The sequence below is a fragment of the Sapajus apella genome, unplaced genomic scaffold (genome assembly GCF_009761245.1).
Source record: "Sapajus apella isolate SASKATOON/1434 unplaced genomic scaffold, GSC_monkey_1.0 scaffold227, whole genome shotgun sequence".
Taxonomy (NCBI): Eukaryota; Metazoa; Chordata; class Mammalia; order Primates; family Cebidae; genus Sapajus; species Sapajus apella.
The window spans coordinates 365,923-380,137 of NW_022437167.1; the positions used below are offsets into that span (position 1 = coordinate 365,923).

Genomic DNA, 14,215 nt, shown 5'->3' on the forward strand with positions numbered 1-14,215 from the left:
TTTCTTGTCCTTTAAGCACCAAAAGAAACTGTGGGGGGTTTTTGCTTGTGTTCAGCTGGGGATCCCGCTACATTGCCCAGGCTGGACTCACACTCCTGAGCTCAAGCAATCTCACGGCCTCAGGCTCTGGAACAGCTAGGACGGCAGGTGCGCATAACCACAACCAGCTTAAACCCTTGTTTTTTTTTTTTCTTGTTTTTTTTTTTTTCCTTTTTTTGAGACAGGGTCTTAAAATCTGTCACCCAGACTGGAGTGCAGTGGGGCAATCTTGGCTCACTGCAACCTCTGCTTCTCAGGTTCAAGCAATTCTCCTGCCTCAGCCTCCCAAGTAGCTGGGATTACAGGCATGAATCACTATTGCCCAGCTAATTTTTATATTTTTAGTAGAGACGGGTTTCTCCACGTTGGCCAGGCTGGTCATGAACTCCAAACCTCAAATGATCTACTTGTCTCACCCTCCCAAAGTGCTGGGATTACAGGTGTGAGCCGCCTTGCCTGGCCAGCCCCTTGGATTTTTAACACATCTAACTCAGGGGTTCCTTGTTCTTGTTCACTCTCACTTGTTCCATCCGTGCCAGTGGGGCCCCGGGGGTCCTTCTGATACAACCTCAGTAGTGCCTTACACAATTACCATGTTCCCTGTGCAGAATCAGAATTAAGCGTTTTACTTAAAATACTTCAGGTCTTGGCCAGGTGCAGTGGCTCACGCCTACAATTCCAGCACTTTGGGAGGCTGAGGTGGGAGGATCACTTGAGCTCAAGAGTTCAAGGCCAGTCTGGACAACATGGTAAAACCCCTTATCTACAACACAAATTTAAAAATTAGCCGGGCATGGTAGTGTACCTATAGTCCCAGCTACTTGGGAGGCTGAGGCAGATGGACTGCTGGGGGCTACAGTGAGCTATGATCACGCCACTGCACTCCAGCCTAGGTAGCAGAGCAACACCCTGCCTCAAACAAACAAAAAAACCCTAGTGCTTTGGGTTTTATATTTGCATTTTTCCTTTGCGCAGAAAATTTTGGTTCTTAGTGACATTAATTACTTGTTTCCTCTTACAATATACAAGAGGAGTAATACTGTTACCCTGAAACCAAAACGACAATTCCAAAAAAAGTTTAAGATTTTAAGAAACGTGTTTGTTCTTATTGCGATCTCACCGAAACAGTGACAGACAAACTACTATGTTTTACAGTTATCAGAAATAAGTCCTGAGAGGTCAAGTCATCAATGTGCCTCACAACTGAAATGCATCTAGATTCACTTGCTTTTATCTTTGGTTTTTAGGGATTGCTTCCCCCCTCCACTGGCTCCACTTGGCTTTTGTTTCATAATTGTAATGCATGTACATGATGCCACAAAGAAAGAACATGTGAAGAAGTCTCCCAGTGCCCTCTTCCATCCCTTCTGTTAGAGGCAACCATGCAGTTCCTTTATGGTTTATAAAAATAAGGGGAACAACCTCCCCCCCCACACCAACTTTCCTTAGGTAAGTGACAGCACACTCCGTCTCTTCTTCATTTACATTATTCTTTTTTCTGCTTGTCACCTCACCTTAGAAATCCTGTCACCACAAATGAAATCACTACCGACTCCTCCCTTCACTCAGGGGCTCAGGCACTACCCTACAGGAAGATCCACCACCAGGAGTCGCTCAGCCCATCTACTAACACATCTAAGTCATTCCCAGCTTTGTTTGTTTCTGAATGTTGTAATGAACACAGTCCTTGTCACAATCCTTCCTTATTTCTAACCATGTTTGGGATACATTTCCAGAAGTGGATCTGCTGGAGCAAAGAATAAACAAGTCTTTTTTTTTTTTTTTTTGAGACAAAGTCTCAACTTTGTCACCCAGGCTGGAGTGCAGAGAAGTGATCTTGGCTCACTACAACCTCTGCCTCCCAGGTTCAAGCAATTCTCCTGCCTCAGCCTCCCAAGTAACTGGGATTATAAGTGTGCACCACCACACCCAGCTAATCTTGTATTTTTAGTAGAGACGGGGTTTTACCATGTTGCCCTGGCTGGTCTCGAACTCCTGACTTAAAAATGATCCACCCACCTCAGCCTCCCAAAGTGCTGGGATTATAGGCGTGAGCCACTAGGCCTGGCCACCTGTCCTTTTGCTAGATGTTACAAATACCCTTGAGAGGAGCTGTGAATCCCAAAAGCAACTACCACCGCACTATCTGATTCCCACCACTAGAACAGTGTCTACTCCAGATGTCTGCCAACCGAAAAGTCAGAAATGACTTGGTGGCACTCCAACGTGCAGGATTCTTATATCAGAAAGACTGAGCATCATTCGCACCTTGGCCCATGTGCATTACCTGTCCTGTGATGCGATCTGCTTTTCTATAGTCATACCCATTTTTGATCCTTAACACCCAGCACTAGGCAGTGTGTGACTGCTGAACAAAAAGGACCTGACAGGCCAAATTCAAGGGCAGACACCAAGTCCATGAGCAGGTAAGACCGACCCTGGGCCCACAGGAACAAATGTGCACACAAGTGGGTGTTGTGTGTAGACCTTGTGCCTCAGGCACTGGAGAGAGCTGCTGGGCACATCGTGGGCCAGCCTTCCTCCAGCCCTGCTCATTCCACTGTGCCCATGTGGTCCTGGGTGGCAGGAATGGGGACACCCCAGCAGATCACAGTCCATAGTTTCAACTGAAAGCAAGTGTGGGCTAGTGCTGAGTGAGACACACCCAAGAGTGGGTGAAACCTGCATTTTGTGGAGAAAACTAAAATCAGTCAACTCTGATGGACTGATTGCTGGGCTGTCTTACACACCCATAACAAAGAGTACATACAAGCTGACACATTTTCTAAGTCCTGAAGAAATAATTACTCAAGGGTGCCTTCTGCCTGTGTGACCACTAAGCATCGCATGCCACGACTGTTTAGATTGTCCTTTTCCATCAAGTCCCTTCATGCACGGGCCAAAGGGAAACGTGGGATGGCCCCTGGAAATTCCCTTCTGAACTCCCAAACTGACTGCTTGAATGCTATGACGAGGTTCTCCCTACTGGCTGGTGACAGAGAAGAGAAAGGTTTTCTCCATTCATTTATTCATTAACAAGTACCTACTGCTCAGACCATGTGCTTCTGAGTAAAGAAAGGGCCAGGCAGGCGCTCACCTTGGCAGCACATATACTACCAAAAAAAAATAATAACAGTAATTGGAATGATACAGAGAATAGGATGGTCCCTGCACAAGGATGACATCCAAATTAGTGAAGCGTTCCATTAAAAGAAAAAAAAAAAAAGCGTTGGGTGGGGGGGCAGGTACCCAGCCTGGGCCTGGGAGAAACCAAAGCCAGCCCTGCTGCCCTCGGACAATGCCCTGGGTTACAGGACAAGAGGCAGTCACTCGCTTCCCTGGGCTGGCTGTGAGTGCTTTCCCCTCAATAAAAAGGAGGTGAGCTCAAGCTGGGCATGGTGGTCCGCACCTGGTAGTCCCAGCTACTTAGGAGGATGACATGGGAGGTTCACTTGAGCCCAGGATGTTGAGGCTGCAGTGAGCCAAGAACACACTACTGCACTCCAGCCTGGGTGACAGAGCAAGACCCTGTCTCCAAAAAGGAGGTGAGTGGCCGGAGGCGGTGGTTCATGCCGGTAATCCCAAAACTTTGGGAGGCTGAGGCGGGTGGATCATGACATCAGGAGTTTTCGAGACCATCCTGGCTAACATGGTGAAACCCTCATCTCTACTAAAAACACAAAAAATTAGCTGGGTGTGGTGGCACACACCTATAGTCCCAGTTACTTGGGAGGCTGAGGCAGGAGAATTGCTTGAAAACCCAGGAGGCAGAGGTTGCAGTGAGCCAAGATGGTGCCACTGCACTCCAGCCTGAGCGACAAAGCAAGACTCTGTCTCAAAAAAAAAAAAAAAAAACAAACCAAAAAACAAAAACGGGGTGAGCAAACACGATGAAAGCTGTGTGGCTTTGTGACACTGAGTCCCTAGTCCTCCTGTCTCTGCTAATGCCTGACATCCCCAAATGGAAGTTATGGCACAATGGCACCAGCACCAGGTAACAGGCTCTGACAAGTCTCATCTCTTGGTAGAAAACTGGCAGACTTTGAGTCTGACCTTATCTCCGAAGAGCTTTGGGAGCCCTGTGTGGTAAATGTGGGGGAACATAAGATAGGGTAGGCGCCATGGGTAACAGTCTGATAATTCCTAAAAAAAAGTTTAACGGAGAGTTACCATATGATCCAGTAATTGCACCTCAGGTATATACTAAGAAGAACACAACACAGGTATTCAAACAAAAGCTTGTACACGAATGTTAAAAGCAGCACTATTCACAGTAACTAAAAAAGCAGAAACAACCCAAATGTCCATCAATGAATGAACAAAATGTGGTCCCTCCATATAATATCATTTAGTCACAAAAAGAGTAGCACTGATTCATGCTTACAATGTAGATGAAATTTGAAAACACACTGAATAATACAAGGCAGACGCAAAAGGCCACTTACAACAAATGTCCACAACAGGTAAATCAACAGAGGCAGAAAGTAGATGAGGGGTCATCAGGAGAAAGGGGAAGGGGAAATGAGGAGGGACTGCTAATGAGTATGCAGTTTCTTTCTGAGGTAATGAAAATGTTCTGGAATGAAACAGAGGCGGCAGTTGTAGAACACTTGAATATGCATATTAAAAAGAACTGAATTGCACACTTTAAATGAGTCAATTGTATGGTAAGCAAATAGGCTGCAAAAACATTTTTTTGGCGGGGCATGGTGACTCATGCCTGTATGCCCAACACTTTGGGAGGCCAAAGCACAAGGATCACTTGAGGCCAGGAGTTCGAGATCAGCTTTGGCAACCCGGCAAACTCTGTCTCTACAAAAAAATACAAAAATTATCTGAGTGTGATTGCACGTGTCTGTATTTGCAACTACTCAGGAGCCTGAGTCGAGGAGGATCACTTGATCCCAGGAGTTCGAGGCTACAGTGAGCCAAGATCCCACCACTGCACTCCAGCCTGGGTGACACAGTGCGACCCTGTCTCAAAAATAAAAATGGAAGCACCGGGAAAGTTTTGTTTGGAGAACATTCTGGAAATGTTTTCCTGAACAACAGAATCACGTGACCATGCCCATATTTTCTTGCCATATGAAGATAAAAGCTGAAACCTCACAAAACTGACCCCAACACTTGTTATGTACCATGGTCAGCAGAGCGCCCACATCTCATACTGTGTGGCTGGCAAGGTTCTGTTAGATGGGGCATAAACCTCTAGGCAAGTCACCTGCTAACTCTGGCCCATGTGTGTCCCGGTCTATAAAAGGGAACAGCTGACCCAGGAGCTGCCTCCAAGTTCTAAAACATCTCCCAGTTCTGCGTGCTCCAGGTAGGGTAGCCCAGGGCCAAAATGTCGCTGACCAGGCTTGATGTGTGTAACAGAGAAAATCCGAGGTATCCAGCAATGCCCTGGTAGGTTCAGACAGCTCTTGACAGTCTTCGCATAAGAGCTCCACCCAGCAGGGGCAGCTCAGCTTTGCCATGAGGTACAGGGCAAGGTAAGGACAACCAGCTCCAAGAACCAGTGCAGGGCCCCATGCTTTCCGGTGATTAAGGAAAAAAAAAATCTAACAGTGTCTATCAATGTTGGGAAATCATGGGAATGGCCAGAGGGCAAAGGCCACTGGCCAGAATCACCCTCTGCCCCTGACCCTCAGAGAGGACAGGCTCATCCTATTTAGGCCTAGGGTTTTCAGATGAATGACCAATTAGAATGGGTTCTTCTTCCCTGAGACTTGAGGGGAAGGGCCAGGCAGCCCCTTAGAAATGGCACAGTGTGCGATTCAAGGGGGCCTGCTTCCCTCCATCTTCTGAGGAGGTGGCTGAAGCAGCACTCAGTTTAAAGTGTCCTAGAAGCTGACCGAGGCCTGCTGGATGCATGCTGCCTTCACTCCACAGACACTAGATCCCAGGCACTCACCTGGCTTCGGGGTATGGGGTGCTGGTCCTACCAGTTGGCCATGGCCACAGCGACGTCAAAGGCTACTTGAGACAATGTGCTGACCAACCTAAAGCGAAGGATAGAGAAAGAAACACTGTTTCCAAGGAAGGTTTCTGGAACATACTGGCAATTCTAAAATGTCCCTAACCCCTGACATTACATGGCAAAATGATTTCCAGAGTTCTGCCTCAGCTACTTTCCGCAACAGGGACAGTCAGAGGAAACAACTTTCTACTGATCTTCGAGGTATGACACAATACAGCGCCAACCAAACAACGCCAGCGTTGCAGACACTGTCCTCACCAACACAGCTGGGGACTTAAAAAGCAGCCACACGATGAAACACAATTACTTTCATCTTTCCTCTACTAAATGCAGATAAACAGTTCAAGGTTTTTCATTTTGTTTTATTTTGTTTTGAAACAGAGTTTCATATGTTGCCCAGGGTAGACTGCAATGGTGCGATCTCAGCTCACTGCAACCTCCAACTCACCGGTTCAAGTAATTCTCCTGCCTGTCTCCCAAGTAGCTGGGACTACAGGCATGGGCCACCATGCCCAGCTAATTTTTTGTATTTTAGTAGAGACAGGTTTTCATCATGTTGGCCAGGATGATGTCAATCTCCTGACCTTGTGATCCACCCGTGTCGGCCTCCCAAAGTGCTGGGATTACAGGCGTGAGCCACTGGGCCCAGTCCTTAGATGGAGTTTCACTCTTGTGGCCCAGGCTGGAGTGCAATGGTGCAATCTCTGCTCACCACAACCTCTACCTCCTGGGTTCAAGCAATTCTTCTGCCTCAGCCTCCCGAGTAGCTGGGACTACAGGCATGCACCACCACGTCCAGCTAATTTTGTATTTTTAGTAGAGGCAGGGTTTCTCCATGTTGGTCGGGCTGGTCTCAAACTCCCCCCGTCCTCAAGTGATCCGCCTGCCTTGGCCTCCCAAAGTGCTGGGATTACAGGTGTGAGCCACTGCACCTGGCCAGGTTTTTTGTTGTGTTTTATTTTGTTTCCAAGACAGAGTATCACTCTTACGCCCAGGCTGGAGTGAAATGGCATGATCTCAGCTCACTGCAACCTCCGCTCCCCGGGTTCAAGTGATTCTCCTGCCTCAGCCTACTAAGTAGCTGGGATTATAGGCGCCTGCCACCATACTCGGCTAATTTTTGTATTTTTAGTAGAGACAGGGTTTTGTCATGGTGGCCAGGCTGGTCTCAAACTCCTGACCTCAGGCGATGCACCCACCTCGGCCTCCTAAAGTGTTCGGATTACAAGCGTGAGCCACTGCGCCTGCCCCAAGGGTTTTATTATAATAGTAATGACATTAAAAACAGAAAAAGGTCAGGCACGGTGGCTCACGCCTGTAGTCCCAACACTTTGGGAGTCCAAGGCAAGAGGACTGCTTGAGCCTAGGAGTTTGAGAGTAGCCCAGGCAACATGGCAAAACTCTGTCTCTACAAAAAATACAAAAATTAGCCGGTTGTGGTGGCGTGTGCCTGTGGTCCCAGCTACTTGGGAGGCTGAGGTGGGAGAATCATCACCTCAGCCCAGGAGGTTGAGGCTGCAGGGAGCCAAGATCCCACCACTGCATTCCAGCCTGGGTGAGGGTGAGACCATGTCTCAGAAAAACAAACAACCCACAAACAGTAACACCTAGCGATCAGTAGGTACTTAGGAGTATGTTCCAGGTACTGTGCTCATGCAGCATCTCTGTGAATCCCCAAGGCAACCATAGAGGCGGGTTCCTGGATCATGCCCTTTTACAGATAAGGGATCTGATATGCCTGGTAATCAGGAACTTGCCCAGGGTCACACAGCACATACGCAGCACCCAGGGCTCACCCAGGTCTCATTCTCCACATGTAACCTCCTCACCATCATGCTGTCTGTCACAGACCCCAAAGAAACCAGCCACCATTCCTGGTGGAGCCAACGCAAGCTTGATCCTCAAGAAGAGGAGGGCATGATGTGCATTGGAATGGGCAGACTTCACCTCTCATATTGAGAGGGCTTCACTTCTAACACCAAAGGTCATGGTCATCCCGATAGAGCTTATGTCCAGAGGAAGGGGCTGCCTACTTTACAGTCAGGAAAACTAAGGCTCAACAATGTTCAGGAACTTCTCTTCCAAGGTCATAAACAGAGTGCCTCTGGACTTCCACTTCCGGTTTGTGATGTAAGACATCCAGGGCTGTGGGCCAGAGGCTGAAGCTTAGGAACCAGCCAAATCCCAGACTCCCAGGCAGTTCTGTCAGTTGTAGCTTGCCGAACAGCGTCAACATCACCTCTGTTGTCATTCTTTGCACCCACATGACTACCAGAAGCTTGCTCTGATATGAAACCTTTATTTTTAAACTGGGTTCACAGCAATTTACAGCTGATGGATGGTGAGAAACACTCCCACAGAACTTGCAAAAATAGGGACAGGGGCCAACACCAGTGAACTCTATGGAAAGACCTCTGAGCACCTCCTGAATGAGGTACAGGGCTAACTCCTTGCAAAGAACCCTTTCCGCTGCTCTTTTTAGCCCCACTCAGGCTGGGAAACCCAATGGGCAGCAGCACTAGTGCTAATTCTTTTGTATCTGCTAACCCAAGGCCTCTCTGCCCCAGAGGCGGGAAGCCTCAGAAGCAGGTCCCCTGTGCTGCTCTGTTGCAGCATTAAGGTCGATATATAAAAATCAGCTATGTTTCTACACACGGGCACCAATCAATCAGAACTCAGAACCTGAAAAAAAGTCTTTTCGTTAGCACGAAAATGGTGAAATACGGATAAAGAAACTACAATGAAGCAACAATAAAAAAATGAAAGAAGGCCGGGCATGGCGGCTCACGCCTATAATTCCAGCACTTTGGGAGGCCAAGGTGGGGGGATGGCTTAAGCTCAGGAGTTTGAGACCAGCATGGGCAACATGGCAAAACCCCATCTCTGCAAAAAAATTTAAAAATTAGCTGGGAGTGGTGGCATGCACCTGTGGTCCCAGCTACTTTGGAGGTTGAGGTGGGAGGATCACCTGAGCCCAGGAGGCTGCAGTGAGCCATGATTGTGCCACTGCATTCCAGCCTGGGCAACAGAGCAAGACCGTGTCTCCAAAAAAGGGGGGGAGGGAGGGGTATGGGGAGGCACTAGTTGCAGTAATAAATGTGAACAATTTTATTTTAGTGTTATACTTTTCATCAATTTCTGTTGTATGCTATATACTCTAAGGATACACATTTAAAAGATGTTTCTAAAGTTGCTGTTGCATGAATGAATCATGAGAGCCTCACTTTTGTAAAACAGTTTTGTCTCAGAAAAAAAAAAAGAAAGAAAACTGAAGTACATGAAGAGATGTGTCTTGTTTATGGGTCAGAAGGTATCAATTTCTCCCAAACTGATCTACAGATTGAATGCAATCTCAATCAAAAATTCCCAGCACATGGTTTGAAGAAATGACAACCTGACTCCAAAATCTACATGGAAGGGCAATGGAGCTAAAATAATGAAAACAACATGGAAAAACAGGCACAAATTTGGAGGATTTACCCAACTGATTTCGAGACTTAACATAAAGCTACACCAAGATAGTGTGACGTGGACACAAAGACGCAGAGAGAATACATGCACACATGTGGATCGCTGATACTCAACAAAAATCTAAGTACCCTACTCTGGGTGAACACAAGATGCACAAGATCACATCTTCCTAGGGGCAGGTAACCCCACGGACGTGGAGGAAGATAAAATCACAACAAACACAGTACATCCGGGTTACCTATCGTGCAACTGGTAAGAAGTCTTAAGATAACCTCAGACTTCCACACTCTACCACTGCTTTCTGAGTCAGCTAGTGGCAAATCCATTCTTCCAGTTGCTGAGATTAAAATTTGGAGTTATCCCTTTGGGCAGACTACCCCCCCCGACCATCCAGTCCGTCAGGAAAGCCTGTTGGTTCTGCCATTACATATATCTAAAGCTGAACCACTCCTCACACCTCTGCTGGCCACACTGTCCTCCAAACTGTACTCTCTGCTTTCACTCCTGGGCTCAAAGTTCACTCAGAGTGAAGCCTGTCCTCTCCTAAATCCCAGAGGCCCACACAATGCCTGCAGACCCACGAACCCCATCCCCACATCAGCCTGCTCACTCTGTTCCACCCATACGGGCCTCCTGGCCATGCCTGCAACACACCAGGACCCTCCCCACTTTGAGGCCTTTTTATGTTTTAAACAAAATCCCAGTTATGCCATTTCAACAAACAATTAATTATTCAATCTGCATCCCAAATTGAAAACGACCTTTAAAAAATAACCACTGTCAAATACAGTGGTTCAAGCCTGTAATCCCAGCGCTTTAGGAAATAGAAGCAGGTGGATCACCTGAGGTCAGGAGTTCGAGACTGGCCTGGACAACATGGAGAAACCCCGTCTCTACTAAAAATACAAAATTAGCCGGGTGTGGTGGCACAGGCCTGTAATCCCAGAGACTCGGGAGGATGAGGCAGGAGAATCGCTTGAACCCGGGAGGTGGAGGTTGTGGTGAGCCAAGATCACGCCACTGCACTCCAGCCTGGGTAACAAGAGCAAAACTTCATCTCAAAAAAAAAAAAAAAAGAAACAAAAAAAAAAAACCAGCCCCTCCATGTGATTTCCCCCCACCCCCTCCTTTGCTCAAATGTCTCTTCACAGAGGCCCACCCCACCCACCATTCCCCCCGCACCCTGCTCCTCTTGTTCCATAGCACCTGCCCCTCCCACACTCCACACCACACAGCTACTGTGTCGTGGATGGACTTTCTCACCCAGCAATAATGTACATGCCACAAGGGCAGGGATATCTGTCTGCCTGATGCCTGATTTTAGTTCAAGCACCTAGAATAGTGTCTGACACATACCTGGTGCTTAATAAATATTTATTGAATGGACGAGCAGGGATAGTTTAACCCTGAAAGAGGAGCCAATCTGAGAGGCCCACTGCAGCGGTCTGCCCCCCAACCACAATCAATGCAAGATTCACAAAGGAGGAGACCAAGCAGAAGACCACTCAGCATGATCCCAACTAGCAGCATTTCTTGAAAAATACTGAAATCGCTTTTCACTAATCTACCATTTGGCCTGTTTTGCCATCCATCCCGCTTGGCTGGGTTCAGAGAGCTTTTACTGTTTTTATTTCCAACCCATACATTTAAAGCAGTATCAAGTAACCGTTAAGTACACAATTACCAGCTCATAAGAGACTCTTCCACTCCCTTGATATGTCATTATGGTTTGGCTTTGACCTTGCACCTGGGTACTGCACTTCACACACACACACACACACACACACACACACACACACACACCCTACCCTACAACCCACCCAAACACAAGGACTTCTCAAACTGAGGGAAGATCAACCTTGGTGAGAAGGTAGCCATGGCAATTTACATGAAATCAAGTCACTGTTACTTTGGGCAACAAAAGTCCTTTCCTGCCATTTTATCCTCTCAAGTTCAGGCAAGTGAGGTCCTTTTGAGGGAAGGACACATGGCCAGACACTGGCCACTATCTGGGGAACTCTGGTTCCATGGGGATGCTGGGGTTGCGGCACCCACGGCTGGTACAGCAATGGTGTCTCTCGGGCTGTCAGCACCTATCAGGAAGCCTGGGCTCTACCAGGTGCCCCAGGAAGCCCCGTTTTCCCTTCCCTGGATCCCTTCCTAGACCCACTGACCTATCACCATCTGCAGTCACCAAACACCTGTGCTGCCTCTAGAATTTTTCAACTAGCTCTGCACCCAAACACTTACACCCTGGCTCCAGTCCAATCCTAGGAACATGACATGACCAACAACACCCAAGATGAAACCCAACAACACCGTTCACCTTCTCCCGCCCCTCTCCTAGGTCCTGCACAAACTGAATGCTCCCTTCACAGGGTCACTCAGACCCTCTCTGCTAATGGTCCTAGCAAATGCGCCATCAAATTGTCAGTGTGGGAAGTCCCAGCTCAATCAGAAAAGAAGAAACTGAAGCAAGGCAACAGCAGATCATCCTGAGGAAGCCCAGAAAGTCAGGATGTTCTACCCTGTGCTGGCTGGAAAAGAATTAGCAGGGGCCACGGATCCAGTTTGCCAGCGTGGGGTCAGCACACTACTGCCTGCCTTCTGTCCTAGTAACGAAGGTGTTTCTGGGAAACAGCCATGTCAGTACTCGAGAACACACTGTTCCCACCTACAACAGGGACAGTAAGGCCCAAATCCCAAAAATACTGAGACTTGAAGAGGGGTCAGGGGGAAACTGTGCCCAATGAGCTACTCAGTAAAGAGACAGAGGTAGCCCTAAACAGCAACAAGCTGCCGCCAAGAAGCCAGGGGAGGCACATTGAGATGGTGTTCAGCTCGGTCCCCGAGGACATAAGCAGTCCCCACTCTCCCCAAAGCACAGAGCCCCATCAACCCTCTGTGGGGAAGAGTATGACTTGGCAGACTAGAGATGCGGAGAATCAGCCCCAGGAGGACCAAGAGCCAATGGTAAGGCTAGCCACACAAGCCCATCCTTGGCAACCAGAGCCGACACTGGAGGCCAGGGTTCCCACCTCTGCTCTCAAATTGAGATTCCAATTAGGGTGACAGCTAGTACCTGTTGTAAGCCCCTGGTCTGCCCCTGCCTGTCTCCTCCCTCAACTATGGGAACCACAGTCTCCCTGAGGGAGGAGACAAGCAGGGGCAGGCCAGAGGCCTAAGGCATGTACTGGCTGTCTTCCACTTCCACCATCTTCCACTCCCCATAATGAACCAGCACGGCCCTTCTTAATGCCCCAGGTCCTTCCAGTGTCACAGCACCTCACCATGGCCTTCGAGGCCCGGCCCACTTCAGCCACAGGTGTGCTACATGCCTGTGCGGGAGCACACACACTCCATGCTCCTGGCTCCAACCACCTGGCCTCTGATTCCTCAGACCCAGCACGCCTGCCTACCCACCCCCACCCCGGTGCCAGGCCTTTGCATGCACCTTTCCCACGGCCAGGAGAGCCCCTCCTAGCTCCCACCTGTCCTTTGGGTTCAGGTACCTGTTACTCAGCCAAGCTCTCCCACCTGCCCTAGGGACTACTGCGCTAGAACTCTTTTTGCTGAAACTTGCTACTTGACAACAAGCATCCCACTTCCCAAAGGCTCCCCGCTCCAAGGACACAGGGCACTTGCGCATCACCTCATCCAACACCCAAATAGGCAAGGAGGAGAAGACTGCAAAATGGGGACCACCAGGAGTTGTCAGGACCCAACCAAGAGGTTTCCACCACTGGCTGGAGGCAAAAACGTGACCATACAAATGCTGTCTTTAATTAAAATAGTGAGCCAGTGCCAGGAAGCAGCCACATGGAGATAGGCAAGACTACAGCCATGGACGCAGCCCCTGAAGTGAGCACAGCGCTTTGGGGCTGGGCCAATGCCCCTCCTGCCCCACCCCAGCAGGCTATCTGGGGAGCTGTAGTGGTCTTGTGTATGAAGGGCCTACCTCGGGCCGCCACTGAGAACTGAGAACTGCCCGTGTCAATGACGCTCATACTCTGCACTCCCCACCTCCTTTCTTATGGCAGAGGCTGTGTCCCACCCTAAAACCCCCAGTCACAGTCCTTATGCGGATCCAGAGCCCTACCCTCCCTCCCTCCTTGGCATTCCGGGCCTCTCTCCAAACCATCCCAAATGCTCAAGAGCTTCCTCCTGACACATTCTGCCCAGTCTGGCTCTCTTGGCAGTTAAACAGTGGGCCCCAATGCCCTCCTGGGGAGTCTGCCTGCCTGCCTGGAAACCTTCCCCTCTTCAGGCCTCCAGACCATCCTGAGGACCGATGGTCCTGGTACCAGGCAGCTTCTGAAACAGAAGCAACCACTTCTTTATTACTATGATTAATCTTGTTCCTCAAAATACCTCCACCTCTATCTGGATGCTCCTCTTACTGTTTCTACCCAGGCTCCCAGCAGCTGCCTGGGCAGTGCACACAGTAGTTCCAAACTCCTTATCGACCCCAAATCTTTTTTTTCTTTTTTTTTGAGACGGAGTTTCGCTCTTGTTACCCAGGCTGGAGTGCAATGGCGCGATCTCGGCTCACTGCAACCTCCGCCTCCTGGGTTCAGGCAATTCTCCTGCCTCAGCCTCCTGAGTAGCTGGGATTACAGGCATGCGCCACCATGCCCAGCTAATTTTTTGTATTTTTAGTAGAGACGGGGTTTCACCGTGTTGACCAGGATGGTCTCGATCTGTTGACCTCGTGATCCACCCGCC

General features: G+C 48.9%; 1 protein-coding gene and 1 non-coding gene across 10 annotated transcripts in view; one reads left to right on the top strand and one right to left on the bottom strand.

Annotated features, from left to right (window-relative positions):
• Positions 1 to 14,215, bottom strand: part of GATAD2A (GATA zinc finger domain containing 2A) — a 122,516-nt gene that overhangs the window by 64,034 nt on the left and 44,267 nt on the right. For 4 of the 9 annotated variants that reach the window (XM_032271233.1, XM_032271232.1, XM_032271231.1 and 1 more), the window contains exon 2: positions 5,954 to 6,041. The exons of the other annotated variants lie outside the window; for them this stretch is intronic. The gene's annotated coding sequence lies outside the window, so the exon portion shown is untranslated. The remainder of the gene's footprint in view (positions 1 to 5,953; positions 6,042 to 14,215) is intronic. 9 annotated transcript variants of the gene reach the window in all.
• Positions 3,150 to 3,252, top strand: LOC116544705. Its single transcript, XR_004266002.1, has one exon. It is a non-coding gene; the product is annotated as a U6 spliceosomal RNA (small nuclear RNA).